This window comes from Stenella coeruleoalba, assembly GCF_951394435.1.
Source record: "Stenella coeruleoalba genome assembly, chromosome: 18".
NCBI lineage: Eukaryota > Metazoa > Chordata > Mammalia > Artiodactyla > Delphinidae > Stenella > Stenella coeruleoalba.
The window spans coordinates 18,526,945-18,544,160 of record NC_137164.1 but is presented as its reverse complement, the minus strand read 5'-3'; the positions used below and the strand labels follow the sequence as shown (position 1 = coordinate 18,544,160).

Below are 17,216 nucleotides of genomic sequence, written 5' to 3'. Positions count from 1 at the left end.
CTACCAGCCACTTGTCATCATCTCAGACGGTGCTTCCTCTGCGGAACCCCAACGGCCACCATCCGTGTTCCATGCGCTCTTACGCTCTGCTCCCAGGGGACTCTGTCACGGCTACCACCGGATCATTTCTCTTACTGCATTTTACCCGTTTGTTTGCCTCCCGCACTGGACGATGAGCTCCCTGAGGGCCCAACTTGCTCATCCTTGGCTGTGCAGTCCAGCCCAGTGCCTGGCACAAAAGAGATGATCACCATTCCAAATTTTACTGAATGAATGAAATCTTAAATATCCTGTTTGTTCTCAGGTTGGAGAGTGGAATACCTTAAAGTTTCCAGCAGTCCCCAGCCTTTTCAGCACCAGGGACCAGTATTGTGGAAGACAATTTTTCAGGTAAGGTGGGGAGGGGATGGTGCAGGCGGTACTGCGAGCGATGGGGAGCGGCAGATGAAGCTTCACTCGCTCACCCGCTGCTCACCTCCTGCTGTGTGGCCCAGCTCCTAACAGGCCCCGGACGGTAGGGGTCTGTAGCCCCTGGAGTGGGGACGCCTGCCTTAAACCATACAACTGGCCCATATTTAAGGGCAGGAGCGGGCTGTGTGCAATCCCAGTTCTTGGCCCCCAGTCTCAGCTACGTTCCAAGACGGAACGCAAGTCTGGGACGCCCTGGAGATCGCTGAAGCTGTTAAAGGGACATTTGCAATGTCCCCCACGGGGCTTCTTCAGGAGCCTGTGGGTACTTGACAGAAGTCCCTCATTTGTAGCAAGGAGTGAGGGGCAGTCCCTCTGGCCCCCATCTTGATTCGCCCTCTGGTTCTCAATGATAGCTGGGGGTTCGTCCAGGGAGGAACTCAGCTGTCCCGAAGTTGGTTTTTCTCACAATTAACTTCAGGCCGTTTGTCTTCCTTTAGGCGTGTGGCGCTACAGGGCTGGAGCCCTCACCCACTGTCCTAAATCCCTTGCAGATTTAGATGTGTGCATTTTTAAACTATAGAGATGCAGTGTCAACTCACTGCTCAGAGTGTCAATTTAGTGCTCTCCCTGGGGACAAAAGCACCGCAGCGAGCTTGCTGTCTCGCGAGAAATACCTTCTGAAATCACCCTCTCCTGAAAGCTCCGTCTCCTGAGTTTAGAGCAAGTTTCTGGCCTGCCTGCTATAAGGGCAGAACAAAATGCATATTCCCCGGTCCTGTCTTGCCAAAGATCTCAAAAATATACTGTGACTATTTTACGCTTACGGTAAAGTAGAGGGACTAATATAACAAACGTCTGTCCTCTGTCACCCGGCTTTGTCACATGTTAACATTTTGCTATATTGTTCCCAAATCATTTTTCTTAAGAAGTAAATTACAGATATGGTTGAAGATTCCTTGGGGGCAGGGGCTCCACAATCTCATTCCTCTCTCTCTTCACTATCTTGAATTTTTATGTTTATCATCTTCAATATTCTTAAACATTGACTACATATGTATGAACCCATAATCAAGGCTTAGTGCTGTTTTGAACTATTTTGGCAGTATAAAAATGATATACTACGACACTGATCATTCTGTAAATTGCTTTCTTCGCTCAATAATATTATTTTTGAGATTTTAAAATATTGATACGTGTAGGACTAGCTCTTTCACTCTAACTACTGAATTGTAAGAATAATTGGAATTGGTGGGTCATACATTATAGACACCTTTAACTTTACTAGATATTGCCAAATCATTGTCTAAAATGGCTGTATTGATTTACAGTGCCAATCACAATAACAAAGTTTCCATTTCTTCATGCCCTTACCAACCCTTTTTTGGGAAAAATTCCCTTGCTTTATTTATCTGTCCCTAAGCCAATATCACACTATCTTAGTTTAGGTACATCTTTGCAATACGTGTTGTTATCTGGTAAAAGAGGTCTGTTTCACCTGCTGGTCCCAAGAGGAGGATGAGAGACAGGTGAGGCAGAGCCTAACTTCCTCAGCTGTGCCTTAGCTGACCTCTCTCTCCTACTCACAGACACACACTGGCTAAATAAATGCTTATTGATGAGTGCTACGGAGATTTTGTGGTTGTTTGTCACTTAGCATTAGAAGAATGTTGCAAAGATGAAATGAACAATGAACTTTGAAGTGCTTGGTACAAAGTAAGCCCTCTATAAATATAAGCTATTATATTATTCAATTTCAGTTAATGTCAGTGAATTAGCTGACTCACTCAAGTTGGAGACCGGGGGCTCATCCATGATTCCTATACTGTCCCTTCACATGCAGTTACCAAGTCCACTGATTCTACTTCCTTGGTATTTCTCACACTGGTTACTTCTCCCTTTCCTTGCTGCCATGCGCTGGTTCAGGTCCTCATTGCTGCTTATATGGATTACTGGGCTCCCAACAGCCCCTCTTGTCCTTCCGATTCTTTCTCCATGGTACTGCCAGAATGATATTTCTAAGATAAATTTTAATCGTGACAGTCCTCGGTGCCTTCAGAATGATACACTTACTAGCTGTGTGACTGTGAGTAAGCTACTTAACACCTCCTGTCTTTGTTTCCTGATCTGTAAAATGGGGATCATTATAGTACCTCTTAGAGCTGTTGCAAACATATGATCTAATTCACGTGTAGTGCATGGTGCGTGATAAGCACTCAGAAAATATTAGTTTTTCATTTTCGTTCTTTGATACCTGTAATGGTTCTGTGAGGCTGGTTTTGTCTCCAGAATCTTCATTACTTTCCTTCTTGTTAATAGTATCTTAAGTCTCAGCCCTGAGGTTTGAGTTGGATTGACCCCATCCCAACTCTAGAGGTGAGTCCCAATTGACTTAAGCCAATCAGAGTATCCCATCACCTTAAGCCAAGTCAGACCAATGAAAGCCGAAAAGGTTTAATTCCAGTGATTCAGTTTGCATTACCGAAAAGTGGACTCTCCTTTCCTGGAGATCCTGGACAAGACTACTTGCCGTCCCAGGAGCTACAGGCTGCCACTGTCGGAACACAAGTAAAAAGCTAGCTTTATGAGGAAGCAACTCTACAGAGGGCAAACTAGAGGCTTGGAATGAAACATGATTGAGCTGCTGATTCAAGCCTCACCTGAAGCTAGCCCTCTGTCTTGACTTTTCATGAGCCCGTGAGTTTGATTTATTGTTTAGGCCAATTTTAGATGGGTTTCCTACTACTGGCAACATAGAATCTGACATATGGTGCCTGAAAATGGATTCTTGAGCGCTCCCTCATCTTCAGGCCGTATTGTTTTAGGTGACGCTGACTCTGAGGTCCATACTTGCTGTGGTGGATTGAATGGTGGCTCCCCAAAAGAAATGTCCATCTGGAGCCTGTGAATGTGACCTTATTTGGAAAAAGGGTCTTTGCCGATGTAATTAAATTAAGGATGTCAAAATGAGATATACTGAATTAGCAGGGTGGGTCCTAAATCCAATGACAAGTGTCTTTATAAGAGACAGAAGAGGACACGACATGGACAGAAAAGAAGGGAAGGCCATGTGAAGGCAGAAGCAAATTTTGGAGCGATGCAGCCACAAGCCAATGACTGCCTGGAACCACTAGAGGCTGCAAGAAGCAAGGAAGGACTCTCTCCTGGAGTCTTCATCACTAGAGCCTAGGGGCACTTTGATTTCGGGCTTCTAAGCCTCCAGAACTGTGACAGGATCAATTCCTATTGTTTTAAGCCATCAAGTTTGTGGTAATTTGTTAATTAGGAAACTGCTACACTTTAGGTGGGCAATTTGCACATCCAGAACTGCCACAATGAGGGGACCCTCATCTCCAGGAATTTCTACCCTATATAGGAGAAGTTCCCTGAGTATATTTATTCACATCCTCGTCTTCACTATGGTTCTTCCGACTGTATCTATAACACAAGATTACTTTCCATATCCATACCCTGAAATTTTATCTAGGTCTTTTCCCCCCCTTTTCTATCAAAATTTAAATCAAAGTAGGGTGGCCATATGTGCCACTCTGCCTGGAACTGTTCCAGTTTATACCTCCTGTCCAGTGTTATTAACAGCACCCTTTCACTCTCAAAGTGTCCTAATTTTTGTCATGTGTCTTTAAAAGCTGAGCTGGAGACGACGAGGGGAAAATGGCGGAAGAGTAAGACGCGGAGATCACCTTCCTCCCCACAGATACACCAGAAATACTTCTACACGTGGAACAACTCCTACAGAACACCTACTGAACGCTGGCAGAAGACCTCAGACCTCCCAAAAGGCAAGAAACTCCCCACGTACCTGGGTAGGGCAAAAGAAAAAAGAATAAACAGAGACAAAGGGATAGGGACGGGACCTGCACCAGTGGGAGGGAGCCGTGAAGGAGGAAAGGTTCCCACACACTAGGAAGGCCCTTTGCGGGCGGAGACTGCGGGTGGCAGAGGGGGGAAGCTTCGAAGCGGGTGGCAGAGGGGGAAAGCTTCGGAGCCGCGGAGGAGAGCACAGCAACAGGGGTGCGAAGGGCAAAGCGGGGAGATTCCCGCACAGATGCTCGGCCGGCCCTCACCAGCCCGAGAGGCTTGTCTGCTCATCCGCCGGGGCGGGCGGGGCTGGGAGCTGAGGCTCAGGCTTCGGTCGGAGCGCCGGGAGAGGACCGGGGTTGGCGGCGTGTACGCAGCCTGCAGGGTTTCAGCGCGCCACAGCTAGCAGGGAGGGAGTGGGGGGAAAAGTCTGGACCTGCCTAAGAGGCAAGGGACTGTTTTTTGTTTTTTTTTTAAATTTTTTATGTTTATTTATTTTGCGGTACGCGGGCCTCTCACCGTTGCGGCCTCTCCCGCCGCGGGGCACAGGCTCCGGACGCGCAGGCTCAGCGGCCATGGCTCACGGGACCAGCCGCTCCGCGGCACATGGGCTCCTCCCAGACCGGGGCACGAACCCGTGTTCCCTGCATCAGCAGGGGGAGGCCCAACCACTGCGCCACCAGGGAAACCCCGAGGCAAGAGGTTTTTTCTTCTCTCTTTGTTTCCTGGTGCGCGAGGAGAGGGGATTAAGAGCGCTGCTTAAAGGTGTTCTAGAGACGGGCGCGAGCCGCGGCTAAAAGCGCGGACCCCAGAGACGGGCATGAGATGCTAAGGCTGCTGCTGCCGCCACCAAGAAGCCTGTGTGCGAGCACAGGTCACTGTCCACACCCCCCTTCTGGGGAGCCTGTGCAGCCAGCCACTGCCAGGGTCCCGGGATCCAGGGACAACTTCTGCGGGAGAACGCAAGGCGCGCCTCAGGCTGGTGCAACGTCACGCCGGCCTCTGCCGCCGCAGACTCGCCCCGCACTCCGTGCCCCTCCCTCCACCCGGCCTGAGTGAGCCAGAGCCCCCGAATCAGCGGCTCCTTTAACCCCGTCCTGTCTGAGCGAAGAACAGACGCCCTCCGGCGACCAACACGCAGAGGCAGGGCCAAATCCAAAACTGAGCCCTTGGGAGCTGTGAGAACAAAGAAGAGAAAGGGAAATCTCTCCCAGCAGCCTCAGAAGCAGTGGATTAAAGCTCCACAATCAACTTGATGTACCTGCATCTGTGGAATACATGAATAGACAACCAATCATCCCAAATTGAGGAGGTGGACTTTGAGAGCAAGATTTATGATTCTTTCCCTTTTCCTCTTTTTGTGAGTGTGTATGTGTATGCTTCTGTGTGAGATATTGTCTGTATAGCTTTGCTTCCACCATTTGTCCTAGGGTTCCATCCGTCCTTTTTTTTTAAATTTTCTTTTTTTAATAATTATTTTTTATTTTAATAAGTTTATTATATTTTATGTTACTTTATTTTATTTTACTTTATGTTCTTTCTTTTTTCCTTGTTTCCTTCCTTCCTTCCTTCCTTCTTTCTTTCTTTCATTCGTTCTACTTCTACTAATTCTTTCTTTCTACTTTTTCTCCCTTTTATTCTGAGCCATGTGGATGAAAGGCTCTTGGTGCTGCAGCCAGGAGTCAGTGCTGTGCCTCTGTGGCGGGAGAGACAACTTCAGGACACTGGTCCACAAGAGACCTCCCAGCTCCACATAATATCAAACGGCGAAAATCTCCCGGAGATCTCCATCTCAACACCAGCACTCAGCTTCACTCAACGACCAGCAAGCTACAGTGCTGGACACCCTATGCCAAACAACTAGCAAGACAGGAACACAACCCCACCCATTAGCAGAAAGGCTGCCTAAAATCATAATAAGTCCACAGACACCCCAAAAAGCACCACCAGACGTGGACCTGCCCACCAGAAAGACAAGATCCAGCCTCATCCACCAGAACACAGGCACTAGTCCCCTCCACCAGGAAGCCTACACAACCCACTGAACCAACCTTAGCCACTGGGGACAGACACCAAAGACAACGGGAACTACGAACCTGCAGCCTGCAAAAAGGAGACCCCAAACACAGTAAGATAAGCAAAATGAGAAGACAGAAAAACACACAGCAGATGAAGGAGCAAGATAAAAACCCACCAGACCTAACAAATGAAGAGGAAATAGGCAGTCTACCTGAAAAAGAATTCAGAATAATGATAGTAAAGATGACCTAAAATCTTGGAAACAGAATAGACAAAATGCAAGAAACATTTAACAAGAACCAAGAAGAACTAAAGATGAAACAAACAATGATGAACAACACAATAAATGAAATGAAAAATACTCTAGATGGGATCAACAGCAGGTTAACTGAGGCAGAAGAATGGATATGTGACCTGGAAGATAAAATAGTGGAAATAACTACTGCAGAGCAGAATAAAGAAAAAAGAATGAAAAGAACTCAGGACAGTCTCAGAGACCTCTGGGACAACATTAAACGCACCAACATTCGAATTATAGGGGTTCCAGAAGAAGAAGAGAAAAAGAAAGGGACTGAGAAAATATTTGAAGAGATTATAGTTGAAAACCTCCCTAATATGGGAAAGGAAATAGTTAATCAAGTCCAGGAAGCACAGAGAGTCCCATACAGGATAAATCCAAGGAGAAATACGCCAAGACACATACTAATCAAACTGTCAAAAATTAAAAACAAAGAAAACATATTAAAAGCAGCAAGGGAAAAACAACAAATAACACACAAGGGAATCCCCATAAGGTTAACAACTGTTCTTTCAGCAGAAACTCTGCAAGCCAGAAGGGACGGGCAGGACATATTTAAAGTGATGAAGGAGAAAAACCTGCAACCAAGATTACTCTACCCAGCAAGGATCTCATTCAGATTCGATGGAGAAATTAAAACCTTTACAGACAAGCAAAAGCTGAGAGAGTTCAGCACCACCAAACCAGCTTTACAGCAAATGCTAAAGGAACTTCTCTAGGCAAGAAACACAAAAGAAGGAAAAGACCTACAATAACGAACCCAAAACAATTAAGAAATGGGAATAGGAACATACATATCAATAATTACCTTAAATGTAAATGGACTAAATGCTCCCACCAAAAGACACAGATTGGCTGAATGGATACAAAAACAAGACCCATATATATGCTGTCTACAAGAGACCCACTTCAGACCTAGAGACACATACAGATTGAAAATAAGAGGATGGAAAAAGATATTCCATGCAAATGGAAGCCAAAAGAAAGCTGGATTAGCAATTCTCATATCAGACAAAATAGACTTTAAAGACTATTAGAAGAGACAAAGAAGGGCACTACATAATGATCAAGGAATTGATCCAAGAAGATGTAACAATTGTAAATATTTATGCACCCAATATAGGAGCACCTCAATACATAAGGGAAATACTAACAGCCATAAAAGGGGAAATCAACAGTAACACATTATAGTAGGGGACTTTAACACCCCACTTTCACCAATGGACAGATCATCCAAAACGAAAATAAATAAGGAAACACAAGCTTTAAATGATACATTAAACAAGATGGACTTAATTGATATTTATAGGACATTCCATCCAAAACAACAGAATACACATTTTTCTCAAGCGCTCATGGAACATTCTCCAGGATAGATCATATCTTGGGTCACAAATCAAGCATTGGTAAATTTAAGAAAATTGAAATTGTATCAAGTATCTTTTCTGACCGCAACACTATGAGACTAGATATCAATTACAGGAAAAGATCTGTAAAAAATACAAACACATGGAGGCTAAACAATACACTACTTAATAACGAAGTAATCACTGAAGAAATCAAAGAGGAAATCAAAATATACCTAGAAACAAATGACAATGGAGACACGACGACCCAAAACCTATGGGATGCAGCAAAAGCAGTTCTAAGAGGGAAGTTTATAGCAATACAATCCTACCTCAAGAAACAGGAAACATCTCGAATAAACAACCTAACCTTGCACCTAAAGCAATTAGAGAAAGAAGAACAAAAAAACTCCAAAGTTAGCAAAAGGAAAGAAATCATAAAAATCAGATCAGAAATAAATGAAAAAGAAATGAAGGAAACGATAGCAAAGATCAATAAAACTAAAAACTGGTTCTTTGAGAAGATAAACAAAATTGATAAACCATTAGCCAGATTCATCAAGAAAAAAAGGGAGAAGACTCAAATCAATAGAATTAGAAATGAAAAAGGAGAAGTAACAACTGACACGGCAAAAATACAAAAGGTCATGAGAGATTACTACAAGCAACACTATGCCAATGAAATGGACAACCTGGAAGAAAAGTACAAATTCTTAGAAATGCACAACCTGCCAAGACTGAATCAGGAAGAAATGGAAAATATGAACAGACCAATCACAAGCACTGAAATTGAAACTGTGATTAAAAATCTTCCAACAAACAAAAGCCCAGGACCAGATGGCTTCACAGGTGAATTCTATCAAACATTTAGAGAAGAACTAACACCTATCCTTCTCAAACTCTTCCAAAATATAGCAGAGGGAGAAACACTCCCAAACTCATTCTACGAGGCCACCATCACCTTGATACCAAAACCAGACAAGGATGTCACAAAGAAAGAAAACTACAGGCCAATATCACTGATGAACATAGATGCAAAAATCCTCAACAAAATACTAGCAAACAGAATGCAACAGCACATTAAAAGGATCATACACCATGATCAAGTGGGGTTTATCCCAGGAATGCAAGGATTCTTCAATATATGCAAATCAATCAATGTGATAAGCCATATTAACTAATTGAAGGAGGAAAACCATATGATCATCTCAATAGATGCAAAGAAAGCTTTTGACAAAATTCAACACCGATTTATGATAAAAACCCTGCAGAAAGTAGGCATAGAGGGAACTTTCCTCAACATAATAAAGGCCATATATGACAGACCCACAGCCAACATCGTCCTCAATGATGAAAAGCTGAAAGCATTTCCACTAAGATCAGGAAAAAGACAAGGTTGCCCACTCTCACCACTGTTATTCAACATAGTTTTGGAAGTTTTAGCCACAGCAATCAGAGAAGAAAAGAAAATAAAAGGAATCCAAAAGGAAATAAAAGGAATCCAAATTGGAAAAGAAGAAGTAAAGCTGTCACTGTTTGCAGATGACATGATACTATACATAGAGAATCCTAAAGATGCTAGCAGAAAACTACTAGAGCTAATCAATGAATTTGGTAAAGTAGCAGGATACAAAATTAATACACAGAAATCTCTGGCATTCCTGTACACTAATGATGAAAAATCTGAAAGTGAGATCAAGAAAACACTCCCATTTACCATTGCAACAAAAAGAATAAAATATCTAGGAATAAACCTACCTATGGAGACAAAAGACCTGTATGCAGAAAATTATAAGACACTGATGAAAGAAATTAAAGGTGATACAAATAGATGGAAAGATATATCATGTTCTTGGATTGGAAGAATCAACATTGTGAAAATGACTCTATTACCCAAAGCAATCTACAGATTCAATGCAATCCCTATCAAACTACCACTGGCATTTTTCACAGAACTAGAACAAAAAATTTCAAAATTTGTATGGAAACACAAAAGACCCCGAATAGCCAAAGCAATCTTGAGAACGAAAAATGCAGCTGGAGGAATCGGCTTCCTGACTTCAGACTATACTACAAAGCTACAGTAATGAAGACAGTATGGTACTGGCACAAAAACAGAAAGATAGATCAATGGAACAGGATAGAAAGCCCAGAGATAAACCCACGCACATATGGTCACATTATCTTTTGTAAAGGAGGCAGGAATGTACAGTGGAGAAAGGGCAGCCTCTTCAATAAGTAGTGCTGGGAAAACTGGACAGGTACATGTAAAAGTATGAGATTAGATCACTCCCTAACACCATACACAAAAATAAGCTCAAAATGGATTAAAGACCTAAATGTAAGGCCAGAGACTATCAAACTCTTAGAGGAAAACATAGGCAGAACACTCTATGACACACATCACAGCAAGATCCTTTTTGACCCACCTCCTAGAGAAATGGAAATAAAAATGAAAATAAACAAATGGGACCTAATGAAACTTCAAAGCTTTTGCACAGCAAAGGAAACCATGAACAAGACCAAAAGACAACCCTCAGAATGGGAGAAAATATTTGCAAATGAAGCAACTGACAAAGGATTAATCTCCAAAATTTACAAGCAGCTCATGCAGCTCAATAACAAAAAAATAAACAACCCAATCCAAAAATGGGCAGAAGACCTAAATAGACATTTCTCCAAAGAAGATGTACAGACTGCCAACAAACACATGAAAGAATGCTCAACATCATGAATCATTAGAGAAATGCAAATCAAAACTACAATGAGGTATCATCTCACACCAGTCAGAATGGCCATCATCAAAAAATCTACAAACAATAAATGCTGGAGAGGGGGTGGAGAAAAGGGAACACTCTTGCACTGCTGGTGGGAATGTGAATTGGTACAGCCACTATGGAATAGTATGGAGGTTCCTTAAAAAACTAAAAATACAATTGCCATATGACTCAGCAGTCCCACTACTGGGCATATACCTAGAGAAAACCATAATTCAAAAAGAGTCATGTACCAAAATGTTCATTGCAGCTCTATTTACAATAGCCAGGAGATGGAAACAACCTAAGTGTTCATCATCGGATGAATGGTTAAAGAAGATGTGGCACATATATACAAAAGAATATTACTCAGCCATAAAAAGAAACTAAATAGAGCTATTTGTAATGAGGTGGATAGACCTAGAGTCTGTCATACAGAGTGAAGTAAGTCAGAAAGAGAAAGACATATACTGTATGCTAACATATATATATGGAATTTAAGGAAAAAAATGTCATGAAGAACCTAGGGGTAAGACAGGAATAAAGACACAGACTTACTAGAGAATGGACTTGAGGATATGGGGAGGGGAAAGGTAGCTGTGACAAAGCGAGAGAGGCATGGACATATATACACTACCAAACGTAAGGTAGATAGCTAGTGGGAAGCAGCCGCATAGCACAGGGAGATCAGCTTGGTGCTTTGTGACCGCCTGGAGGGGTGGGATAGGGAGGGTGGGAGGGAGAGAGACACAAGAGGGAAGAGATATGGGAACATATGTATATGTATAACTGATTCATTTTGTTATAAAGCAGAAACTAACACACCATTGTAAAGCAATTATACTCCAATAAAGATGTAAAAAAAAAACTGAACTGGATATATTAAATTCCTTTCTTAGGGATTTGAGATTGGGAAATGGAGAGACTTGGGTGATTAGGAACATAGCTATAGTGAAAGAGCACGAGGCAGCGTTCAAGACTTGAGTAACAATGTTTGTCCCCTAAGGAAAGGGATGGAGGGACTGTCAATACACCGCAGGCTTACACATCTGGAGTTGCGCTCTAGGGGGCGCCATTCACACAGAACGCCTGGTGACTGATGCTCCCTGAAGCTGTGCAATGCGGTAGCCTTGATTGTTTTGCTTCCTGGCATTTCTGTTACAGTTCCGGTTGTTATATATTTCTATCAGTGGTTCTCAGACACTGCTGTGTATTAGAATTACCTGGGGAGTTTAAAAAATCCTGATGCCTAAGTCACACCCCACACTGAATAAATGAAAATCACTTGAGTGAGAGCCAGATCTCAGTAGTTTTAAAAACTCTTCAGGTGAGGTGAACGTGTAGCCAAGTTTGAGAATCACTGATAACTCCCTAGTCCCCCTTCTCCGAGGTCATTTGAACGGTGTCTGTTGCAGCCGAAGGATTTGTATGCGTCGCTCGTCCCAATATTTTTAAGGAGCTTTGACACTTGCCTGGTGTTCTGGATAGCAGGATATGGTCTATGACAGTCTTCTTACTGACCAGCTGTCATAATCCTTATCTAGAAAAATCTCGTGCACTTTGCCTGACACTCTAAATAATGAGGAAGTTAAATTGCTTGCTAATTTCATGAGCTGTTTGAAGAGCTCTTCGCATGAAAATGAGAATTATGTAAAACAGAATCTTGTTTTTGTTCATGCTTCCTGCTTCATTCCTCTTGGTGCTTCTGTGGACAGGATGAGTCATCTCTCAGCTACAACTGGAGTGGGATTTCTTTTAAAATATACAGCAGACCTTGATTGTGCTTTTTTTTTCTTCCAGTATTTCTTACTGGTTTCAGCCTGTTCGTTTTCTATCATGTTTTTGTCCTTCTGCCTGGATATAAACATTCCTGTCTCAGGAGCAGCAGCTGGCAGATGCCAGAGGTTTATACAAGAGTATAGGGACATAAGTTAGGGACATAACTATATTTGGGAATGGCCACTTTGAATGACAAACTGATTCATGCTCTGGAATTTTCTTTATTAAATGGACCTGGAGGAACAGACTTTTCTGTCCACTGAGTGATTTCCTCCTATATTTGCTGGAAGAATCATTGATCATTTGTTATTATTAGCAGCATCCACCCATCCAACACCTGAACACCACTTTTAGAAATGAGATTAAATGATCTGATTCCAGAGAGAAAAATCTCTCATGATCAATAGTGACAGGCAGGACTGCCAGACACCACCATGGTGATTTACTTAGTTCTCTCCGTGAAAAGGTAGAAGAAAAGGACGAGCTAAGCCTTTTCCAGGTAGACATGAAGGCCTGGGCTCATGTATGGAGCTCCAAGCTCCAGCCTGTGATGGGCATTAATATTTCTTGGCTTTTCTATTGAATGCAATGCCAGGGATTTGAACAGATGCCAGACAAAGGAGAGACTGAGAATTCTGGGCCAGGCATTCTCTAGAAGAAGGAAAAGTACTCAGCAGTTTTAGAACACTCCATGCTCTTTCTGTCTTTGCTTTTTTAACATCTGTCCTTCTTACCTGCCTGGTGAACTCATTCTCATCCTTCAAGACCCAGCTAAAGCAGCACCTCTGTGAAGGCCCCTCTTATTTCCTCTGCTGGGACATGTGGATCCTAGCTGTAATATTATTATTGCACTTATCATTCTCTTAAGTTCACTTAGCCATGGCCTTTCTCATTAGTTTAAAAACGCTCTAGAAAATTCCCTGGTGGTCCAGGAGGCATGGGTTAGATCTCTGGTTGGGGAACTAAGATCCCGTATGCCGCATGGGAAGGCCAATAAATAAATAAATAAATAAAAACCCTCTGAAGGTGGGACTGGCTCTCTGATGTGTCCCTTTACCCCGCAGCCTATAAAAGTGCCTGCTGTCACAGAGCTGATACTCGAGAAATGGATGGTGAATTCAGAATACCACTAGAAGGAAGACAAGAATGAACAGTATTTAAGGATGGCTGTGTGCGCAGTACTTCCATACATCATCTTGTTAAATCTTCTTCACAACCTTATGAGGTAAATATAAATATAAGAAATATTAAGGGTCTTTCACTGCTAATAATGGGCAAGGGTGAGTGGGGCTCCCGACTCCCAGTCACATTTGCTCTCCATTCCATGATAGCCTGAGTTACTCAAAAAGCCTCTTTTAAAACGGAACCAGATGTTCCTTCAGATATTCCTTTTCCTTAAACAGAACATGCTAACGAGCACAGTTCACTTCATTTGAAAATGGCCATTCTGACGATATTAACTTAATTTTATTCTCTTACATGCAAAAACGTTGAAAAGCGTAGGTATCTGCAGATACGTGGAGAAGCGTTTTTTCAGGAAAAATATAGCATGACTCATGCACATATTCATATATTAAATTAAGAGCCTCAAGTGGTCTTATGAGATAGGAACCCACAGTACGATGGGCTTCTTTCAAAAGGCCATTTAGAAATGCAGCACAGAGTGTGTGGGCATCTCTGAAACGCGGACCCAACGTGCAGTAGTAACAAAATGATCTCAATCCCACAGGACTGTACTAGAATGACCCCATCTATAGATGAGCTTAGAGTGGTAGAGTAGGAGTGGTAAGGGCCACCATACATTACTGACAATATGCCAGAGACCGTGATAAGCATAACAGGCCTCAGCCCATTGACACCCAGCAAGCAGGGTCTTGAAGAGTTTTGTACACCCATGTTCCTAGCGGCATTATTCACAATAGCTAAAACATGGAAGCAACCCAAGCAATGGAGAAGCAAACTGTGGTATATAAATACAAAGGAATATTATTCAACCTTAAAAAGGAAGGAGGGCTTCCCTGGTGGCTCAGAATGGTTAAGAATCCGCCTGCCAATGCAGGAGACACAGGTTCGCGCCCTGGTCTGGGAAGATCCCACGTGCCGCAGAGCAGCTAAGCCCGTGTGCCACAACTGCTGAGCTCACGTGCCACAACTACTGAAGCCCACGCACCTAGAGCCCGTGCTCTGCAATAAGAGAAGCCACCGCAATGAGAAGCCTGCACACCGCAACAAAGAGTAGCCCCCGCTCGCCACAACTAGAGAAAGCTCGCACAGCAACGAAGACCCAACACAGCCAAAAATAAATAAATTTATCAGGAAAAAAAAAAGGAAGGAAATTCTGACATGTGCTACAACGTGGATGAACCTTCAGCCCATTATGCTAAGTGAAATAAGTCAGCTAAAAGAAGACAAACACCGTATGGTTCCTCTTACGTGAGGTACTTAGAATAGTCCAAATCACAGAGATGGAGAGTAGAATGGTGGTTGCCAGGGACTTGGGGAGTGGGGAGTTAATGTTTAATAGATATGGAGTTCCAGTTTGTGAAGAAGGAAAGAGCTCCGGAGATGGAGGGTGGTGATGGATACGCACTATGCATGTATTTAATGCCGCTGAACAGTACACTTAAAAATAGTTACGATGGTAAACGTTATGATACGCATATTTTATCACATTAAAAAAATGGAGAATCAAAACAAAAATAGAGTATATGTATGTATATAGGTATATTTGGAAAAAGGACGGAAACGGGGAGGGAAGGATGCACGGCAGACTGATAACACTGGTTCCCTCCAGGGTTGGGGTGCGATGGGAACCAGGATTGGGGAGGGGGGGGGCAGATGGAACTTAAGCCTTATTTGTAATGCAAAATGGACGCCTGCTTCCTCCTTTTCTCCCCCTCTGCCTCCTGGTTCATTCCAAACCCCGTTCTACCAGGAGCGCGTCTGATTGGCAGCCTCCAAACCACATCCTGAAGCCTAAGTACTTGGAGGCCTGGGAAATGTCCATTTTAGCTTCCTGTCTTCCCCTGCTGTGATAGAAAAGGGCTGGGCAGATTGTGGAGCTTATCAATACACACAGTAATATTCCAGGCAACGAAGCCTTCGGCCAATTGCCAAATAAAATCAAGCTAAAGAGAAAAGAATGGAAGTGTGAATCACGTGGATTTTTGTATGATTTCTTATTCCACAAAGTCAACTATAGTCTGAAACTGTAATAGTATAAGCACACAAGAGAAAGAAGTGCACACAAACTTTTGACCTCTATGAACCCTGACATTTCTGCCCTCCTCCCAGGGGGTCCCCCCTCCACCCAACTTCCTGAAAGACCCACTCTCACCTCCTCTTGGGATGTTTTCATTCTCTGTTATGAAGAAACGCACCATGATGAAGTAATTTAGAGAAATATTTAGGAACAAAGATGTTCATCACCAAGTTACTTATCATCATAAAACTGAAAATATTTTATATATTCAAAAACAGGAGAGTAGTTTTATTTATGTATTTACGGACTGAGGAAAAAGTGAAAAGCAGCATTTCAAAATGTTACATACAATTATTATGGGTATTTTCTTTTTGTTTTTTAGTGTTATTTATTTATTTATTTTTATTATTATTTTTGGCTGCGTGGTTGGGTCTTCGTTGCTGCATGTGGGCTTTTCTCTAGTTGCGGCGAGCGGAGGATACTCTTTGTTGCAGTGCACGGGCTTCTCATCGCGGTGGCTTCTGTTGCAGAGCATGGGCTCTAGGCATGTGGGCTTCAGTAGTTGCAGCACGCGGCTCAGCAGTTGTGGCACATGGGCTCAGTAGTTGTCGCACATAGGCTTAGTTGCTCCACGGCATGTGGGATCTTACCGGAGCAGGGATCGAACCTGTGTCCCCTGCATTGGCAGGCGGATTCTTAACCACTGCGCCACCAGGGAAGTCCCATGGGTATTTTCTTTGTAGTTCTTTTTTTATTTTCCAAATTTTCCACAGTGAGTTTGTAATGATAATCAGAAATACAGTCATTTGTATTTTTAAAAAAGAAACACATATAACCGTCCTATCTTCCACCACTCTTGCTACCTGTGGCATGGAGTTTCATCTCTTCATCATGTTCATTTTCCAGACAAGAAGTTATGCTCTGCTCTGCCTGCTTCCATCTCACTTTCCATGTCTGAAATCCTTTTGTTTCTGTTGAGAGCAGCTCCCTTCCCACTCCTCACCCCTGCACCAGGGGAAGATTAGGCTTTTAGGATTTAGGGATGGAGAATTTTCAGGTGCTCAAGGTTAATCCCACTGGCAAAGGCCACCGATAGGTGAAGGGAGAGACTATTTGGTGCAGAACTACACCGAGGCACAACCTGAACCCCACAGATGCCCGTGTCACCTCCCCTGACAGGAGCTGTCCAGTGCCATCCAGTTGAGTTCTCAGTTCCCAGCTTCTGAAGCCACCCAAGTCAGTAAATGGATCAAACAGAAAGTGAGAAAGCATGAGCTGTGATGACTATGAGAACCCTGCAAGGAAGGACACCCACAGATCCCCTCTGCTATTGTCATTTAATTACTTACCACGGTCTGGTAATTCAGGCCTCGTTGGCCATCCTTAATTTCACCTTTCAGATCAAAGGTCTAGTCCCTGCCTAGAAATTCTTTATTCCTGTTTTAGATAGTATCTTCATAGCAGGGGAGGAAGCCTCCTACAGGCTGGAGTCAGAAGGCTATGCTGTCACCTGCAGACATCTCCAGGGGCATGAGGAATGTCAGTGATAAGGAATTATTACTGGGTACCTACAGAATGTAGTGCCCTCT

The 17,216-nt window shown here is 43.1% G+C and overlaps 1 protein-coding gene across 3 annotated transcripts in view; it reads left to right on the top strand.

The window, feature by feature from the left end:
* LOC307176923 (uncharacterized protein) overlaps positions 1-17,216 on the top strand; it is a 121,507-nt gene that overhangs the window by 9,732 nt on the left and 94,559 nt on the right. For 2 of the 3 annotated variants that reach the window (XR_013824949.1, XR_013824951.1), the window contains 3 exons: positions 305-390; positions 4,056-4,208; positions 13,490-13,650. The gene's annotated coding sequence lies outside the window, so the exon portion shown is untranslated. The remainder of the gene's footprint in view (positions 1-304; positions 391-4,055; positions 4,209-13,489; positions 13,651-17,216) is intronic. The other variant, XR_013824950.1, reaches the window with a different exon arrangement.